The 17,846-nt window shown below is 44.8% G+C and overlaps 1 protein-coding gene across 6 annotated transcripts in view; it reads right to left on the reverse strand.

Moving 5' to 3' along the window:
- The window catches only part of Prickle1 (prickle planar cell polarity protein 1), a 91,972-nt gene that overhangs the window by 21,291 nt on the left and 52,835 nt on the right, over positions 1-17,846 (reverse strand). Inside the window, exon 1 of one of the 6 annotated variants that reach the window (XM_070039242.1) lies at positions 2,466-2,570. The exons of 1 other annotated variant lie outside the window; for it this stretch is intronic. The gene's annotated coding sequence lies outside the window, so the exon portion shown is untranslated. Of the gene's footprint in view, positions 1-2,132; positions 2,152-2,274; positions 2,291-2,465; positions 2,571-17,846 lie in introns of those variants that run through there. 4 more of the 6 variants (XM_070039205.1, XM_070039235.1, XM_070039227.1 and 1 more) reach the window with 4 other exon arrangements.

The following is a 17,846-nucleotide window of genomic DNA, read 5'->3' on the forward strand; positions in this document are numbered from 1 at the left end:
CCGAACTTAACTTCAAGGATGATATTGCCTGCATTCAAATTTCTTTAGTTTTCACACAGCAAGAAACTATTCAGTGCCCTTGGTCTGTTAGAAATCAAAGCCAATAGATCACAACTAAATTCCACCTGATTCACTTGGAAAGGAAAAGTCAAGTGGGTGCTCGTGGCTCAAGCCTGTGATCATGCCACTCACAAGGCTGAGATTTGAGGATTGAGGCTTAAAACCAGACTGAACAGAGAGTCTGATATCTCCTGTTAACCAGGAAAAAGTCAGAAGTGGAGGTGTAACTGAAGTAGAATAATAACAACCACCACCATTAAAAATGAGCTAAGCAAGAGTGAGAGATCCTCAATTCAAACCCCAGTACAGACACAAATAAAAAATGTAAAAAGCATAATGCAGTTACCTACGTTGCTTTTGAAACATGACTTCTAGCACTTCAGGCCAGCAATTAGAGGCATCAGGTCAATGGTGCATCCTAACTTGCACATTTTCCAACAGCTGACTGGGCTGTCTGTCATACGGCCACCAGTTGCAACAACAACAAAAAAAAAGATCCATTTTTCCAAGAGGAAATGTGGAGCTCTTTCAAAGCATTCTAGTTGCATGCACAAATAACATTCCACGACAGTAAGACAGACTTGCTTAACAAAAGGAGGAAATCTGATGACAAAGAATGGTTCTTTGCCAGAGATGCTTTTTGTCTTGGGGGGGGGGGTGACGGGGAAGGGACTTTTTTTTGTGGTTTATAAAGATAAGCTCTGAAATGCGCAGAGGAGGCAGTGTGCTCCTGATTTTGCACAGGGGGGAAACAGCACCTATGTTTCTCAAAAACCCCGTTCCCGTCAGTTCTCCTATTGATTTGATTTGATTTGGAATTTCTATTTTCAACGGAGGCCCAAGGAAACGGGCAGCCAGACTGCACTCCAATGTACACAGGGACTCGGGTTTCACCCCCGTCACCTGTTGGCTCCTGAACAACACTCCTCTTTGTGGAACTTACAACACTCGTTTGAAACAAGCTTCCAGAGAAAACACTTCAATAAAGTGTTTGAGAAGTCACAAGCCTGTGAGTTGTAAAAACAAATTCCACACATAGCCTGGGTTTAGGCAGACAGATGGACGCGAAAGTCCGAGCCTTTCAACCTGGTGCCCAAGGAAGGGATGGCACCTTTCTCTGGGAATGTTTTGGTGGCCTACTTCTTCCTTTTTCTTTGTACCAATCTTGGGGCTTGAACTCAGGGCCTAGGCACTGTCCTTGAGCTTTTTATTTTTAATGTTTCCTCTACCACTTGAGCCAAACCTCCATTTCCAGCTTTCTTGGTGGTTAACTGAAGAGTCTCCAGGACTTTCTTGTCTGGGCTGGCTTCGAACCCAGATCTGAGTAGCCCCCAGCCTCCTGAGTAGCTAGGACTACAGACATGATCACCGGCGCCCGGCTGGTTGGACCCACTTCTGGCACCCTGGGTCCACGGATCCCGGCTCTCGGGGAAGGGACACACAACACCGTGGAGCAGGGCCCTGACGCCCCCTGTACCCCAAGGCCCACCAGGGGGCGCCCCGGTCCGCTGGGCCCGCGGGCTCGGGTATATAGCTTCGGGGAAACTCGAGTCTGGTCCCAGCGGCACGGCGCGACCCCACCGGGGCACAGCCTTGAGGCTCCCAGAACAGCACCCCCTCCCCTGAGTCCCCAAGGCGCCTTCGAAGCCTCCTCACCACGGCTAGAAAGACATCCAGTTCCCCTTTTGCCGCAGCTGGAGGCGGCACCAAGTGCCCGCGGATTCCCCCATCCCCAACCCCAGCTCCCTGAGTTCGGTCCCCGCCGCCGAGGGGGGGTCCCCCCAACACGGGCTGCGGGGCAGGGGCCGCGGTGCCAGGCGCGGCCTGTGAACTCCCCACCCCCCCCAATCCGCCGTGGGTGAGCTCCCCAAGACCCAGGGGATGGGGTGCGTCCCAGGTCACCCCCGGCCACCCACTTCTCGAGCTGAGATGGAGCAGCGGGCGGTGGCGTTCCCCACCGGGCCCGGCCTGCCCGGAGGTCGGGGGGGGGGTCCCCGCCACTACCTTCACCACGCATGACGCACTGCTGGGGTACACGATCCTCTCCCGCCTCGGATCCCCGCGAGGCTCACCCGCTCCCTCGTGTCGGAGCCGCCCGGCCCGGATCGCCCCAGTTCTGCATCTCTCCACCACGCAGAGAAGACGCCCGCCGTCCTGCTTGCCCCGAGCCCCAAAAGTAATCAGGGAGAAAAAAAAACATCAAAACCAAGTGACCTGGTCGCTTTCCAGCCCGGCAGGGCGCAGTGGGGCGGGAGGTCCCCCTCGCCCGATCCGGCCCTGCAGGAGGTGCCGCCCAGCCCGGCGCTCACGGCTGCCCAAAGCTTTCCAGGAACTGTCACCGCTGCCCGCGTCCCTGGCCCGCGTCCACCCGCGCGCGCGCGCGCGCGCTCCTTCCAGGTACCCACCTCCCAGCGCGCGCCCGCTCGCTCGCTCCATTCCCGGGGAGCCCGGGGAGCCCCGAGGACGGCGGCCGCCGCGGTGCGGACTCCCCCGGCCCGGCACGGCTCCGGTCCGCTTCCCGCCCGCAGGTGCAGGCGCGCTCGCCGGCGGCGAGGCCCGGAGGCAAATGCAGAAGGCGACCGCCGGGCTCCGGGGGGGCGGGGCTGGGACGGGCGTGACGTCACGCCTGCCGGGCTAGCACCCCGCCCCCAGGCCCTCCCCCCCCCGGCCCTCCCCCCCCCTCCTCACACACCCAGCCTCGGCCCCGGATGACCCACCCACAGACATCACCCCCACCAGGCCCACAAGGCCAGGTAGCAAATGGCACCTCTTCACCAAGTTCTCAACACCCAGAGGCTAGTTAACATACCAATTCTCCCTGCACTTAAAAGTGATACCTGCTGCTTTAGAGCAGGGCAATATGTATGTATGTATGTATGTATATATGCCTACCTATCTATATTTATTTATTTCCCCCTCAGTAAATAACAAGCCAAAGAAAAGGAGTCAGGTCACCTGAGGTGCTGAGTTAACTAGTTGTCATGGTTGTTTGCAATTAGTGTGCATATCATTATGCAAATACAAGGAAATGTGCCCTATAGGTTAAGGTTAATCTTGTTTCTGAGCTATTATCATAGGAGCCCTTCCTGAGGATCACAAGCAAAAACAAGACCTCAAATCCAGCCCCCCCAAAAGGTAGATATTTAAGAATCTATAGCACAAAGCCAGTGGCTCATGTCTGTAATCCTAGCTGAGATTTGAGGCTGAGATTTTCGGATCGCAGTTTCAAGACAGCCAGGTAGTAAAGTTCGTAAGATTCTTAACTTCAATAAACTACTCCAAAAAAAAAAAAAAAAGCCAGAAATGGAGCTGTGTCTCAAGAAATAGTGTTAGCCTTCACACACACACACACACACACACACACACACACACACACACACACACACACACACACACACACACACACACACACACACACACACACACACACACACACACACACACACACACACACACACACACACACGCTCTTATCACCAGGTAGGATGTCAAGAGAAAACGTGTGGAAAGCCAAACCATGTAAGAGCTTCATTTATCTATAACATGGCAGTAAATAAAAGCAAGCAACCTCAAATGCTCCAGGAAAAAAAAAAATTCTGTACCTTCAGGATTCCTTGGAAGTGATTTGTGTTTTGTGTGTGTGTGTGTGTACATATATATGTCTACAGTAAGTCTACCACTGAACAATAGCCTATTGTAACTGTGGTTTAAAAATACACAATGTGCCATAAATAGATCAGTCAAGTAAATAACTGAGGCCAAATTCTGTTATCTCTGCCTTTACAAGTAAGGCAGCTAATTCTTTTTTTTTTTTTTTTTTTTTTAGTTAAAGTGACAGATACCAAAAGGCTGCTGGAGCTCTGCTGTTAAAGACTAGTTTGGGAATATTGACTAGACAACACGATTTGTAATGCAAATAATCTATCAATTAAATGATTCCAGTTTCCAGAAGATTTTCCAAAGTTATACACCAGATCTCCTCTGGTTTGTAGGATATGGGGATTTGTGGGGAAACTTCAAAGGTTACTACATTCTCCTGTGGATCTGTGAAATTAACTAGGGGTATACCTAGGCTAGATTTTCTTTTTCCTACTTTTTTTGTGTTCAAGAGTTTTTTCAAGAGTCTGGGTGTTGGTGGTTCAGGCCTGTAATCTTAACTATTCAGCAGGTTGAGATGTGAGGATCACGGTTTGAAGCCAGCTCAGGCAGAAAGTCTATGAATTAACAATGAACAATTTGGAAGATGAGCTGTATTTCAAGTGGTAGAGCACTAATCTTGAGCAAAAAAGCACAATAACACTGACCAGGCCCTGAGTTCAAGCCCCAACATGGTGTCGGGGGAAGGGAGGAAGGCCCAGGCTTGTAAACCTAGCCACTTAGCAGGCTAAAAACTGAGGGTGGTGGTTTGAAGCCAGCTGAAGCAGTAAAGTCCATGAGACTCTTATCTGCAATTAGCCAACCAAAAGCCCTAAATCAAGATGTGGCTCAAGTGGTAGAGTGCTTGGCGAGTGCCCAGGTCATGAGTTCAAGCCCCAGTAACAGCACAATTTAAAAAAAAAAAGATTACTGGGCTCCAGTGGCTCATGTCTATAATCCTAGCTACTCAGGAGACTGAGATCTGAGGATTGTGACTCAAAGCCAGCCCAGGCTGAAAAAGTCCCCATGAGACACTTATCTTCAATTAACCACTCAAAACCCAGAAGTGGCACAGTGGCTCAAAGTGGTAGAGCACTAGCCTTGAGTAAAAAGAGCTTGGGGTCAGGAACTAGGCCTCCCTGAGTTCAAGCCCCACGACTGACATAAATAGTAGACTTCATAAATAAATACCATTTTTAAAAATGATTAAAGAAGAGAGCCTGAAATCAATTGAGGCCACAAAATTCTCCTGACAACATCCCAGCTCCCCTCAGTCAGCTCCCTGTAAATACTATAAAAACTAACCCTGACTGGCAGCTTTTTTATCTATTGTTAAGTGGGTTTTGTTTTTTAAAAAACTGCCAAAGCAGTTTGGAGACAGTTAAAAGCTTCCTAACTAACTTTCCATCTGAATGAAAGAGACTCTAGTCTAGCCTGCAAAGCCTGGCTATTGACAAGGTGAATTTAAGCAGAATCGGAAGCAAAGGTTCCCCACCAGCATCCTTTTGTCTTGGCCAGGTGGAATATGCATTGCTCATCACACTTTTTGGGGGGCTGAGAAAGGAAACCTAGAAATTCTCAGGGCTTAATTTCCTTAATTTCCTGGGTTCAGCCCTACTGTCACCTCCCCTGAGAAACTTTCTCCAATCCCTTGATCGCAAATCACACACACACACACACACACACACACACACACACACACACACACACACACACAGCGCATCCATTTGCAGTTATTAGTCTTTACAGTACTTAGCATTGTTTGGCATTATACTTATTTATAGGGTTTTTTTTGGGGAGGGAGGTCTTCTCTGGATGCTGGAAACTTGGGGGAATTTACTGGTCTATTCTCCCAGCTAGCATCCTGCTTGACACAGAGCAGACAACTGTGTAGGCAAGCCCTCAGGTGTATGGTTAATTATCCAAGTAACTCTGCTTTGTACGGAGTCATTGTCTAACAGAACAAGATTACAATAGAGCCAGGTGCTGGTTTTCCCTCCTGTAATCCTAGCTACTCAAGGGGCTGAGATCTGAGGATCACAATTTGAAGCCAACCCAGGCAGGAAACTGTGAAATTGTCCATTAACCACTCCCCCAAACCAGTAGTGGAGCTGTGACTCAAGTGGCAAAACACCAGCCTTGAGCAGAAAATCTCAGGGACAGTGTCCAGGTCCTGAGTTCAAGCTCCAAGACACACACACACACACACACACACACACACACACACACACACACACACACACACACACAAACTCTAGGATTCACAGTAGCATTTCACCACATCTGAGGAGCCCTTGGTAAAGGGAGACAGGGTGGCAGCTTTAGTCTTCAAGGAGGGTGTCATGGAGACTAGTGGTTAGTTGCTCTGACCGTGTGCAGACTGGGAACTGAAAGAACCCCCAAATCATGTACATGTAGAATTAATCATTGCTTGAGACCTTATATCTAGATAAATCCAACAATAGCCTATAGTCAGATGCCTATAATCCTAGCTAGTCAGGAGGCTGAGGTTTGAGGTTGGGGTGCTAAGCCAGCCTGGACAGACACATCCAAGAAACTTATTTCCAATTAACCAAAGAAAAGGCAGAAGTGGAGGTGTGGCTCAGGTGGTAGAGGCCAGCCATGAGAGCGAGCAGAAAAGGCCTCAAGTTGAAGCCCCAGTGCTAGCACAAAAATAAATGAATACATAAATGAACACACATATGGTGAATTTGATCAGAGTACCTTTATATGCGTGTTGCTAATATCACAATGGAGCGCCTTTGAATGGTGTGTGTGTGTGTGTGTGTGTGTGTGTGTGTGTGTGTGTGTGTGTGTGTGTGTGTGTGTGTGTGTGTGTTTGTTTGTGCTGGGCTTAGGGCTTGAACTCAGGGCCTAGATGCTGTCCTTGAGTTTTCATTTAAGGCTAGTACTCTACCACTTGAGTAACAGCTCCACTTCTGGCTTTTTGGTAGTTATTTGGAAATAAAGAGTCAGGCTTTCCTGTAGGCTGGCTTTGAACCATGATCCTCAGCTCTCAATCTCCTGAGTAGCTAGGATTATAGGTATGAGCTATCAGTGCCAGGTTATGGAATGTTTGTTGCCACTGGAAGTTTCTGCCACATGTTTTACTTTCTAGTCAATGAAACGTTTCTGTAGTACATCATAGTGCAGTTACCATTAGCTGAGTGTGTCCCACCCCCAGGGAAGTGCCCCAAGGCAGACATGAAGCTCTTCCTAGAGTTCCTAGGCATTATAGTCTATAATAGGTTACAGTTTTGCCGTCTCCAATTTCCTTTACCCTTTGATTACAGTTAAGGCAGTGCAATTAGAGAGCACTGGTTCTTTAACATTTTCTGCACATCATCCCTGTTAGATTTATTCACAGCTATTGATCGCCTACCCCTGCTCCCTTTCACCTTTATCTCCTTTGTAAGTGGGGTAAATCCTGCTTTCAAAGTTCCCAGGTTGAGTACCCTTGGTGTGAGGCTAGAGAAATTATTTCCCTAAACTGTTAGTGTTTTATTCCTGTTGTTTTTCCATCTCAAAAAAAAATTCCAGAATTTGGATTACCTCCATGTTTAGAACTTTGGAGGTGGAGACACAATCCATTTTTCAACTAAAGTAAGTATTAGAGCTAGATATTGGTGGCTCATATTTAATACAATATGTTAAGAATCAATCTTCTAATAAGTATTGAAAGAGCTGTACCATAGCATGGTAGTGACAATATATTACATTGAAAACTTCAACATATTTTTATCATTCCATTGTTATAACTTGAGGATTTATAAAGCAGTATGGGCAAAGCAAACTAATTTAGAGAACATAAATAACCAAGTACATACTCATACGAAACTATCATTTTAACTGATATTTATAGGAATAAAAAAGATAGTGGGGTTGGGAAGGTGGCTCAGTGGTAGAGTGCTTGCCTTGCATGCATGAGGCCCTGGGTTCGATTCCTCAGCACCACATCAGCAAAAAGAAAAAAAGCCGGAAGTGGTGCTGTGGCTCAAGTGGTAGAGCGCTAGCCTTGAGCTGAAGAGCTGAGGGACAGTGCCCAGGCCCAGAGTTCAGGCCCCACAACCAGATCCCCCCCCCCAAAAAAAAAGAGATAGTGAGGCTGCATCTTTAGGAACTATAGCTAGTTGATCAGCAGTAAGCTCTGGCATGGGTTTGGGTAAGGAGCAAGGGTTAGGTTAGAGGCGACCAATAAAAATTTGAGGGCCAGCCGGGCACTGGTGGCTCAACATCTATAATCCTAGTTACTCGTGAGGCTGAGATCTGAGAACTGAGGTTCAAACCTAGCCTAGATAGGAAATTCCTTGAGACTCTTATCTCGAATTAACCATCAAAAAGCCAGAAGTAGAGATGGAGCTAAAATAGTAGCGTGGGCAGGCCCTGAGTTCAATCTGAGGTACACACACACACACACACTCTGAGGTACACACACACACACACACACACACACACACACACACACACACACACACACACACACACACACACACACACACACACACACACACAGTTTGAGAACCCAAAGAGAGGACCAATGGAGATTATGTCCAGAAAGAAACACTTCAGGCTGTGATTGGCTGAGGGTCCAGGCTGTGATTGGCTGCTTAAGCCATCATGAGGATGCTAAGTTATTCAAGGGTAGACAGCCAACAGAAGCTTGCGCAAGAAGAGCATCTTAACAACAGTGTGTCCTAATCAGAGGAAGGGCAGAGAGAACAGCGCCAGGAAACCAGATGGGAAGAACTTGGAAGCTGCCCCAACAGTGAAGGGCAGAAAGGACAAGACAGTGTATCTGAGTCTTTTCTAGGGGCAAATGAACTGGATTTGTGGCTGCTCAGTGCAGAGATGGGGGAGGTGGAGGCATGTGGGGCTCCGACATTCCTCCATGAGTCAGCATTCCCATGGTTTACTTGAAAGAGAGCAAACAGATTAGCTCCTGATGGGACTCGAATTTGGGATTGCAAATATCCTTTACTGTCCAGGAAAGAAACTGAAGGTAACCTGAAGAATGTTCCTTCTTTTCCTCCCTCCTTCCTCCCTTCCTTTCTTCTTTCTTTACCTCCCTCCCTCCTTCTCTCCTTTCCTTCCTTCCTTTTTTTTATTTTTTTAATCTCTCTGTGCTAATACTGAGGCTTGAACTCAGGACCTGGTATTGCTCCCTTAGCTATTTCCCTCAAGGCTAACAGTCTACCACTTGAGCCACACCTCTACTTCTGGATTTTTTTTTTTTTTTTTGCTGGTTCATTGGAGATCAAAGTCCTAGACTTTTCTGGCCAGCCTGGCTTCAACCACAGTCCTCAGATTGCTCAGCCTCCTGAATAGCTAGGATTACAAACATGAACCACCATGACTGGCTAAGATGTACATTTCTGCACTCCAAACTCTTATCTTTCTGTTGCTGATCAACTTTAAAATATAGTATTTACATCCTCCAGGGCAAAAGAAACAGGGTCCTTCAGTGTAAAACCAATACACAGGTTTTTTTCTAAGTTGGAAGATCACCTACACAGAACTGTCTGCCTCACTCCCTCTGGTAAAATCAACATGGCAGAGCTAAGTGGGCAAGTGGAGTGAGGTACATGGTCTTCAAATCTGACTTTGAATTGTGCCCCTTTGATTTCAGCCTCCTAAGTAGCTATGATGATAGGCCTGAGCCACTGGTGCCCAGAATGCCAACATCTTTCAAAGAAGAGGTCCTTTCTGTTATAGCAAACGTTGTGTACTTGTCCTAACAATTTCTTTATAGGGAATATCCAGGGGCTCAGAGACAGTGGTTGAACCTGAACAGAACAAGAAGTTAAGTATGTTTAGAGTTGTGACTCACTTTGATGTGCAATATCAAATCACTACATTATCTTTGATAATATATTGAGTAAGAACACAAGCGGTCTACATGAATCTGTAGTATACATGGATGTAATATACTTGTATAGTAGGGCCTTGTGCTAAATCCTGCAGAGTTTTGGTGTTTTTCTTTTTCTTTTCCTGTGCCAGTACTGGGGATTGAACTCAAAGCCACAAGCCCTTGCTAGGTTTTCTTGTTCACAGCTGGTGCTCTGCCACTTGTACCACATCTCCAGCCCAACTTTTTGCTTGTTAGTTTGAAGTTAAGAGTCTTGTGGATCTTTCCAAGCTACCTTCAAGTTATCATCTCCTCTCCAGATCTCAGCCTTCTGAGTAGCTAGAATTATAGGTCTGAGCCACCAGCATTGAGCTTCATGGTACCATTTCCACGTCTACCCATACAGAGTGATTTTATTGTCCACATACAATAAAAGTAGCTTTTCTTTTTTGAGATCATGATACAAATAGTTGCTCTGTGGTCCATTAGTCATGAGCAGTATCAGTCCGTACTAAGCTCTTACTCAAATGAAAGAGATATCACTTGAGGTTGCAGCAGCCCAAGCCTATCTCTTCCATCTCAAGGGCAGATGATGCATGCCAGGGGCAGACCCAGGCCTGGCTCCGTTTATAGCTGTGTGTAACCCTTCCTACTGAATGCAGCTCACATGACATCCTCAAGGCAAAAGAGACACTGAAGTAATACAGCCATTAATAAACTTGTCAGGCAAAATTGATTACAGCTCAACTCAGAGGACCAGAATACTTTTTTTTTTTTTTTAACTAAACTCCTCCAGGTCAGTTGCAACAATGAAAAAAAAAAAAAGAAGAAAAAAAGCAACAGAATGAATGTGTTTAAGTAGCACTGGTGGTCAAAGATTTATTGAAGATGAGCCCAAATATTGAGAGTTGCCTCACACTGGCTTATCAAAACAATCTACTTCCTTTTGAAGACCAAATATTTTTTACATCACATCAATTCCAGATGCACTTTAAAATCTGACTACCTCTGAATATCACCTTGATAACAACGAAAACGTTTAAAATTAAAAATAAAAATAGATAAAAAATGATCACTGACTACTTTGCTACTAACAGAGAACAATTCCATTACCAATCATTTTACAAATTTTTATATATTTTGGTGCCAGTACTGGGACTTGAACTCAGGGCGTGGGTTCTGTCATTTAGCTTTTTAGCTTAAGGTGTGTGCTGTATAAGTTGAGCCACAGCTCCACTTCCAGCTTTTTGCTAGCTAATTGGAAATAAGAGTCTCACTGATTTTGCTGCCTGAGCTGGCTTTGAACCTCTGCCCTCAGATCTCAGCTTCCTGAGTTAGCTCGATTAATGGTGTAAGCCACTGGTGCCCAGATTTATATTTTAGATAGTTTTTAAAGGGAAAATACAAGGTCTACTTCACTGCAGTCCATACAAAGTATGATTTAAAATAAAACACAATTGTTTCTCTGTTCCTTTCTATTTCCAACTTACCAAGGACCCACATTTCATACTGGAATGCATTTTTAGCGCAGACGGAGAAAAAGAACCGACTCTCAGCTGCCTCTTTTCTCTCCTTCTTTCCCCGTAAGGGTCTTCTATAAGGAGGTTTTAGATTTCCAAACCATCCTAATGCAAAACAGGCTAGTGAATGCAACAAACCACATGTTGCTCTGCTTTTTCATTTGTTATTTTGGAGGAAAGAAAAAAAAATCTAGCTTAGATGAAGAGTATGCACACTTAGCAGTTACACTGAAATTAAAGCTGTCTTAAAGGTTTCATAACCCCGGTGTTCACCATCTTGTAATATTTAAAATTATAACTGGAAGCATCTAGAGGATGACTAAACGCTGGTGCTACTTCAAAGCAAACAAAAGATGTTAAAATCTGCGGATCATAATTTCATAAGTGAATTTTGACTTCTGGGGAAATCTGAATACCTGCACCTACACCAGAGATAAGAGACACAATTAAAAAAAAATTAACTTGAAGCATATCCTTGTGAAACCAAATCCAGGGTATTGTGAGCCCTAGTTTAAACAATCTATATCTGGACTCCTGCAGACGTGCATAAATTACTCAGAAATTTTATGGCTCCATTCAGCTGTCAGAGAGAAGAGTTTGGCCATAGCATTTCACACCTGTTCCTTATCTAGTAAAGTTTGGGGCACAGCTCCTCCCCCATGGGGTAAACATGTCTAGACTTCTTTCCCCTCATTTTACACAAGGTTCTCTGGGGTGCCAGGTAGTAAAGAATTAAGACACACTAAAATCCTTGGAATTTCCCCCAAGCAGATGATTTCAATACACATCTTACACTCATCACAAACTACCATCACAAGAGATGGTCTATTCCAGGCCTTCAACATCACATAAGTGTGCATGTGCTTAGACCAAACAAGAGCCAGCCATCCAGATGTAATAATGATGCATAGTTGTAATCCCAACCATTCGGAGGTTGAAACGCAGAGATTGAAGAGTTCAAGGCCACTGACTTCAACATCTGCTGTCAGGAAAGCACTAAACTTGTGCAAGAAATTGTGTCGATTTTGGTGTGCGTGTGTATGCCTCAAGAGTAATAGGAAATAGAAAGATGGATGCACAATGATTGATTCTCATCAGAATATGCTCAGCTGCTATGGTCATTCTGTGTAATAAGAGTCTCTCATTTACTACTACATTTTTATTTTTATTTTTTTGGCCAGTACTGAGGCTTGAACTCAAGAGACTTGGTGCAGTCCCTTAGCTTTTATGTTCAAAGCTGGTGCTCTACCACTTGAGCCATAACTCCACTTCCAGTTTTTTTTTGGTGGCTAATAGGAAATAAAAGTTTTATGGACTTGCCTGCCCAGGCTGGCTTCAAACCATAATCTGCAGATCTCAGCCTCTTGACTAAGATTACAGGTGTGAGCCACCAGCGCCCAGCCACTTGGACCTCATACACCCGATACACCTCACCGAGCATCAAGATAGGTTTCCTTGAGTTGCCAGAAATTCATGCTAGTGGTTCTCTCCCCATGGAGCAATCTACGGTTCAAAACATTGGACAGTCTGGTTATATCATGATGTAGCAAAGGGATTCTTAGGGAAAAAGAGGTTTTTGAGAGAAATAATCTAGTTTCAATTCTAGTTCTATAGTGGGAAGGATACCTATTCTTCACAAAGTATCACATATGGATTTTAGAGCTCTATATGTTAAACAATACATAAAACGGTCTATCAGTTCTGTTGATCTCTTAGCAAGATAAGTCTCCATGTAAAATGTGATGACACTACAAAGCCATGCACTGGTGGCTCACACCTGTAATCCTAACTACCCAGGAGGCTGAGATCTGAGGATCATGGATTGAAGCCAACCCAGGCAGAAAAGTCCTTAAGAACTGGCAAAAAGCTGGGAGTGAAGGTATGGCTCAAGTGGTAGAGCACCAGCCTTGAACATAAAAGCATGCCGGCCTTGAGCAAGAATGACAACAAACACAATTCAGGTTAGTGGAGTAGTTCAAGTGATAGAGCACCTGCCTAGCAAAAGCAAAGCCCTGAGTTCAAACCCTAATATGGGTGGGGAAGGTGGGGAGGGGAGGGAAGTGGTATATTTAGCTAAGATATCTTTTCTCAAGTGAAAGTTAACTTTGCTTTATTATGTCAGCTAAAGCTTAAAACTAGTCTTTAGCCAGGTGCTGGTGGCTCACCCCTGTAATCCTAGCTATTCAGGAGGCCGAGATCTGAGGATCACAGGTTGAAAGCCAGCCTGGGTAAGAAAGTCCATGAGACTCTTATCTCCAATTAACCACCTAAAACCAGAAGTGGAGCTGTGGCTCAATGTAGTAGAGTGCTAGCTTTGAGCACAAAAGCTCAGAGTCTTACAGACTTTCTTTGCCCTGGCTGGCTTTGAACTGTGATCCTCAGATCTCAGCCTCCTGAGTAGCTAGGATTACAGGTGTGAGGCACTGGTGTTTGGTTTGGCTAACTTTGAACTAAACATCCACTCATTCACTGAGACAGTCCTATCTTCAGGGAGGACAGAGTAGGTGTCCCCAGCCCCTACTTACCCCAGACTCACTACTAACAAAAGCTTCCATCTGTTGGCAATTATATATCTTGTTCTTCTCTGTTATAATCCTTTTTCTTTCTTCTGGACCAGCTCTGTAGGTTTTCCCTTGTTCAGGCTTCTGATTTGTTTTTATTACATGTAATAATTTTTCCAGAGCTATGATTATCCTATTACTATAAAGACAAATTCTTCTGGAAGAATGAACCTCAAATCCCTGTCACCCTATCATGGAAGGTCAAGTTGCACAGAGCAGGCTGGGCAGGCTAACTGATGTCGAGTGACATTTACGGAGCCAAAGCATCTATGCTGATTTAATGCACAGAAGGGGAAGATGACAATGGCCAGACACATGACAGACTAGCACAAGGCTTAACAAGGCTTCCATGACTATCTGACTAGCTAACTATAACTATATATACTTAAGAGCCTCTTGTTCTCACCTGGTTTTTTCACTTGAGCCATACCTTTTCTCCTGGCTTTTTGCTGATTAATCAGAAATAACAATCTCATGGACTTTTCTGCCCAGGCTGTCTTTGAACCTCAGTTCTCAGATCTCAGCCTCCTGAGTCGCTAGGATTACAGGTAGGAGCTGCAAGTGCCCAGTATTGCTGGTATTACTCATTAGCCAGAGAACAAGGTAAATACTGATCTGAGGATTCATAAGAGGGCAGGTTACTGTTCCTCTTCCTGTGTGATTTTTATCAGGATATGAAGCATAATGTTAATCTGCTTTGAGTAAATCCATCAATTTGTCACTTTGGCTTTTTGAAAAAGCCAGCTAGATAAACAAATGGCAGTGAAATGCATTTACATGATGATTGAAAGACTATTGTTACATTTTTCTTTTTATATGCTGATACTGGGGCTTGAACTCTGGAACTCAGGGCCTCATACCCTCCCTTAGTTTTCTTTCTGCTCAAGACTAATGCTCTACCACTAGAGCCATACCCCCACTTCTGGCTTTTTGGTGGTTCATTGGAGAGAAGAGATCTTTCTTTCTTTCTCTTTCTTTCTTTCTTCCTTCCTTCCTTCCTTTCTTTCTTTCTTTCTTTTCTTTCTCTCTCTCTTTCTCTCTTTCTCTGTCTTTCTTTCTTTCTTTCTTTCTCTCCCTCCCTCCCTCCCTTTCTCTCTCTCTCTCTCTCTCTCTTTCTTTGTTTCTCTCCCCCCCCCCCCTCAGAACTCAGAGCCTGAGCACTGTCCCTGGGCTTCTTTTGCTCAAGGCTACCACTCTACCACTTGAGCCACAGTACCACTTCCATCTTTTTCTGTGTATGTGGTACTGAAGAATCGAACCCTGGGCTTTGTGAATGCTAGGCAAGCACTCTATCACTAGGCCACATTCCCATTTCTACCTGGCTGGCTCTGAACCATGATCATCAGATCTCAACCTCTTGAGTAGCTAGGATTACAGGCATGAGCTACCAGTGCCTAGCTTGTTATAACATTTTTAAAAACTCACGGTAATTATCTTTCGTTTTATAATGTTTACACAATACAAAATGGAAAAGACAGAGCAAGACCCTGAGGAGGGAGGGGATGGGAAGAGTGGGAGGGTGGAATGTTGGTTCTGGTGTTGGTATTTCTGTAAAGGAATCTCGGAATTCTCATACTGCTTCAGGACACCGTGAACTTTATTACATGCTAACGATCTCAGCACAACAGACTTTCCTATTAGAATGTCCTGTACCATTCCTGTGAACTTTTCTGGCTTAAAATTCAAGACTGAACATTGTATGTAATCCAATTTTTACAAACGAGCTACTGTTTGGAAAAGAAAAAAAAGGGTGTGTGTGTGGTGAAGGCAAGTGGTGATATATCTGGAAATCCCTATTGCAACTCTCAGGATAACCTTTAATGGTCTGACTTCAACAATTCCATAGACAGAGACCTCATATATGCTAAATGAGAAATGTAAGTGTCACCAACAGAACTTGTAGACAGAAGATGCTCTCAGAAATAATGCTGTTAGTGGGTTGGGATTGTGGCTCAGTGGTAGAGTGCTTGCCTTGCACGCCTGAGGCCCTGGTTCGATTCCTCAGCACCACATAAGCAAAAAGAAAAAAGCCAGAAGTGGCGCTGTGGCTCAAGTGGTAGAGTGCTAGCCTTGAGCTGAAGAGCTGAGGGACAGTGCCCAGGCCCAGAGTTCAAGCCCCACGACCGGACCCAAAAAAAAAAAGAAATAATGCTGTTAGTGGGTTGGGATTGTGGCTTGGTGGTATGGTGCTTGCTTAGCGTGCATGAGGCCCTGGGTTTGATTCCTCAGTTCCACATAAACAACAACAACAAAAAGGTCATTAAATTTAAAAAAGCAAAGCAAAGCAAAACAACAACAATAACAATAACCAATCTGGGTGCCGGTGGCTCACACTCCTAGCTACTCAGGAGGCTGAGATCTGAGGATCACAGTTTGAAACCAACCCCAGGCAGGAAAGTCCAGGAGACTCTTACTTCCAACTAACTAACAAACGGCCGGAAGTGGAGCTGTGGCTCAAAGCAGTAGAGTGCTAGCCTGAGCAAAAAACCTGATACAGCACCTATGCCCTGAGTTCAAGCTCTAGGAGCAGCACTAAAAATCCAACTCCAAACAAAAAAAACTGTGTTCTTTATAGTGATAAAAAAAATATGGAGAGGCATCTGTTTTGATGATACACATAGGAAACATCCCTAAGAATCTGGTTTACGCTGGGAAGGTGGCTCAGTGGTAGAGTGCTTGTCCCTCATGGATGAAGCCCTGGGTTGGATTCCTCAGCACCACATAAGCAGAAAAAGCCAGAAGTGGTGCTATAGCTCAAGTGGTAGAGTGCTAGCCTTGAGTTGAAGAGCTGAGGGACAGCATCCAGGACCAGAGTTCAAGCCCCACAACCCACAAAAAAGAAAAAAAAATCTGGTTTACCACAAATCTTACTGGGAGCAGGAACAGAAGAGGAGCCAAAAGGCTCCTTAGAGGTGTGGTCCTCTATCTTAATTCTGGGGGGAGGTAGGAGGGACAAGCCTTGGAATCCTGGTTCAGTTTCTATCACTGAATGGTTGCTAGACTTTTCTTCTCTTTCTTGACTTAATGTTTCTTATCCACAATAGGGTAAGTGATCATGAAGATGGGTGTGTGTGTGTGTGTATGTGTGTGTGTGTTGGTTCTAGGTCTTGAACTCAGGGCCTGGATGCCACCCCTCAGCCTTTTTACTCAAGGCTAACATTCTACCATTTGAGCCACAGTTTCACTTCTGGGTTTTTGGTGCTTGACTAGAAATAAAGAGTCTCACCAATTTTTCTGTCTGGGCTGTCTTTAAACTACAATCCTTAGATCTCAGCCTCCTGAGTAGCTAGGGTTACAGGCTTAAGCCATTGGCTCCTGGTTGAAGTAAATTTTTTCTGAGACTATCCCAGGACTTTAAAATACCTGTTTGTTTTTTTTTTTAAGTTACTACTTAGTCTATTCTTCTACTTCCTGTTTTACCAAGGGCTTTTTGACTAAGAAACAACTCAGAGGAAATCACCACCATTTTCTTCAGACAAAGCATAACTTTTTTTTTTTTTTTTGGCCAGTCTTGGGGTTTGACTGGGGTCTGGCACTGTTCCTGAGCTGCTTTTGCTCAAGGCTAGCACTCTACCACTTGAGCCACAACGCCACTTCCAGCTTTTTCTGTTTATGTGGTACTGAGAAATCGAACCCAGAGCTTTATGCATGCTAGGCAAGCCCTCCATCGCTAAGCTACATTCCCAGCTCCCAGAAAGCATAACATTTTCTTGGGTGAAAAAAAAAAAAACCAAAGCCTTTAGTTCAGTTTTATTTGCATTTTGTTCTTGGTATAATTAATCTTTTAATGAGTAACCATCAGTGGAACCACTGAATGGATGCTGGGTTTTTTTTTTTTGTTGCTTTTTTTAAAATTCCCCAAAGACCTTCATTGAGATGGGTGGAGGAGAGAGTTTGCATCCTTATAATAAAGGAGCGCCAGGCCTGGGACTGTGTTATTACAGAAGGGCTTCAAAAGCCTCTATTTACATCTCTAGCAATGACACTAGCCTGGTCTGTGAATAGAGCTCTAATAAAAAAAAAAAAAAAAAACCAACTTGTGTGATAAAAATGCCAAGGCTTGCTTATCTGAAAAGGCTCTCCCCAGTTCAAAGGGTCACTTTCACACCAGGCTCCCAAGTCTTATCAGCTGGCCGCCCAGCGCCTCCCCATTGTAAAACAAAGGATGCCTCCAGCTGGCACTCACAATGGTCCAATCACCACACTTCAAAAGACACATCCCCA

This window comes from Dipodomys merriami, unplaced genomic scaffold, assembly GCF_024711535.1.
Source record: "Dipodomys merriami isolate MVZ:Mamm:240054 unplaced genomic scaffold, mDipMer1.0.p SCAF_10, whole genome shotgun sequence".
In the NCBI taxonomy this organism is placed as follows: domain Eukaryota; kingdom Metazoa; phylum Chordata; class Mammalia; order Rodentia; family Heteromyidae; genus Dipodomys; species Dipodomys merriami.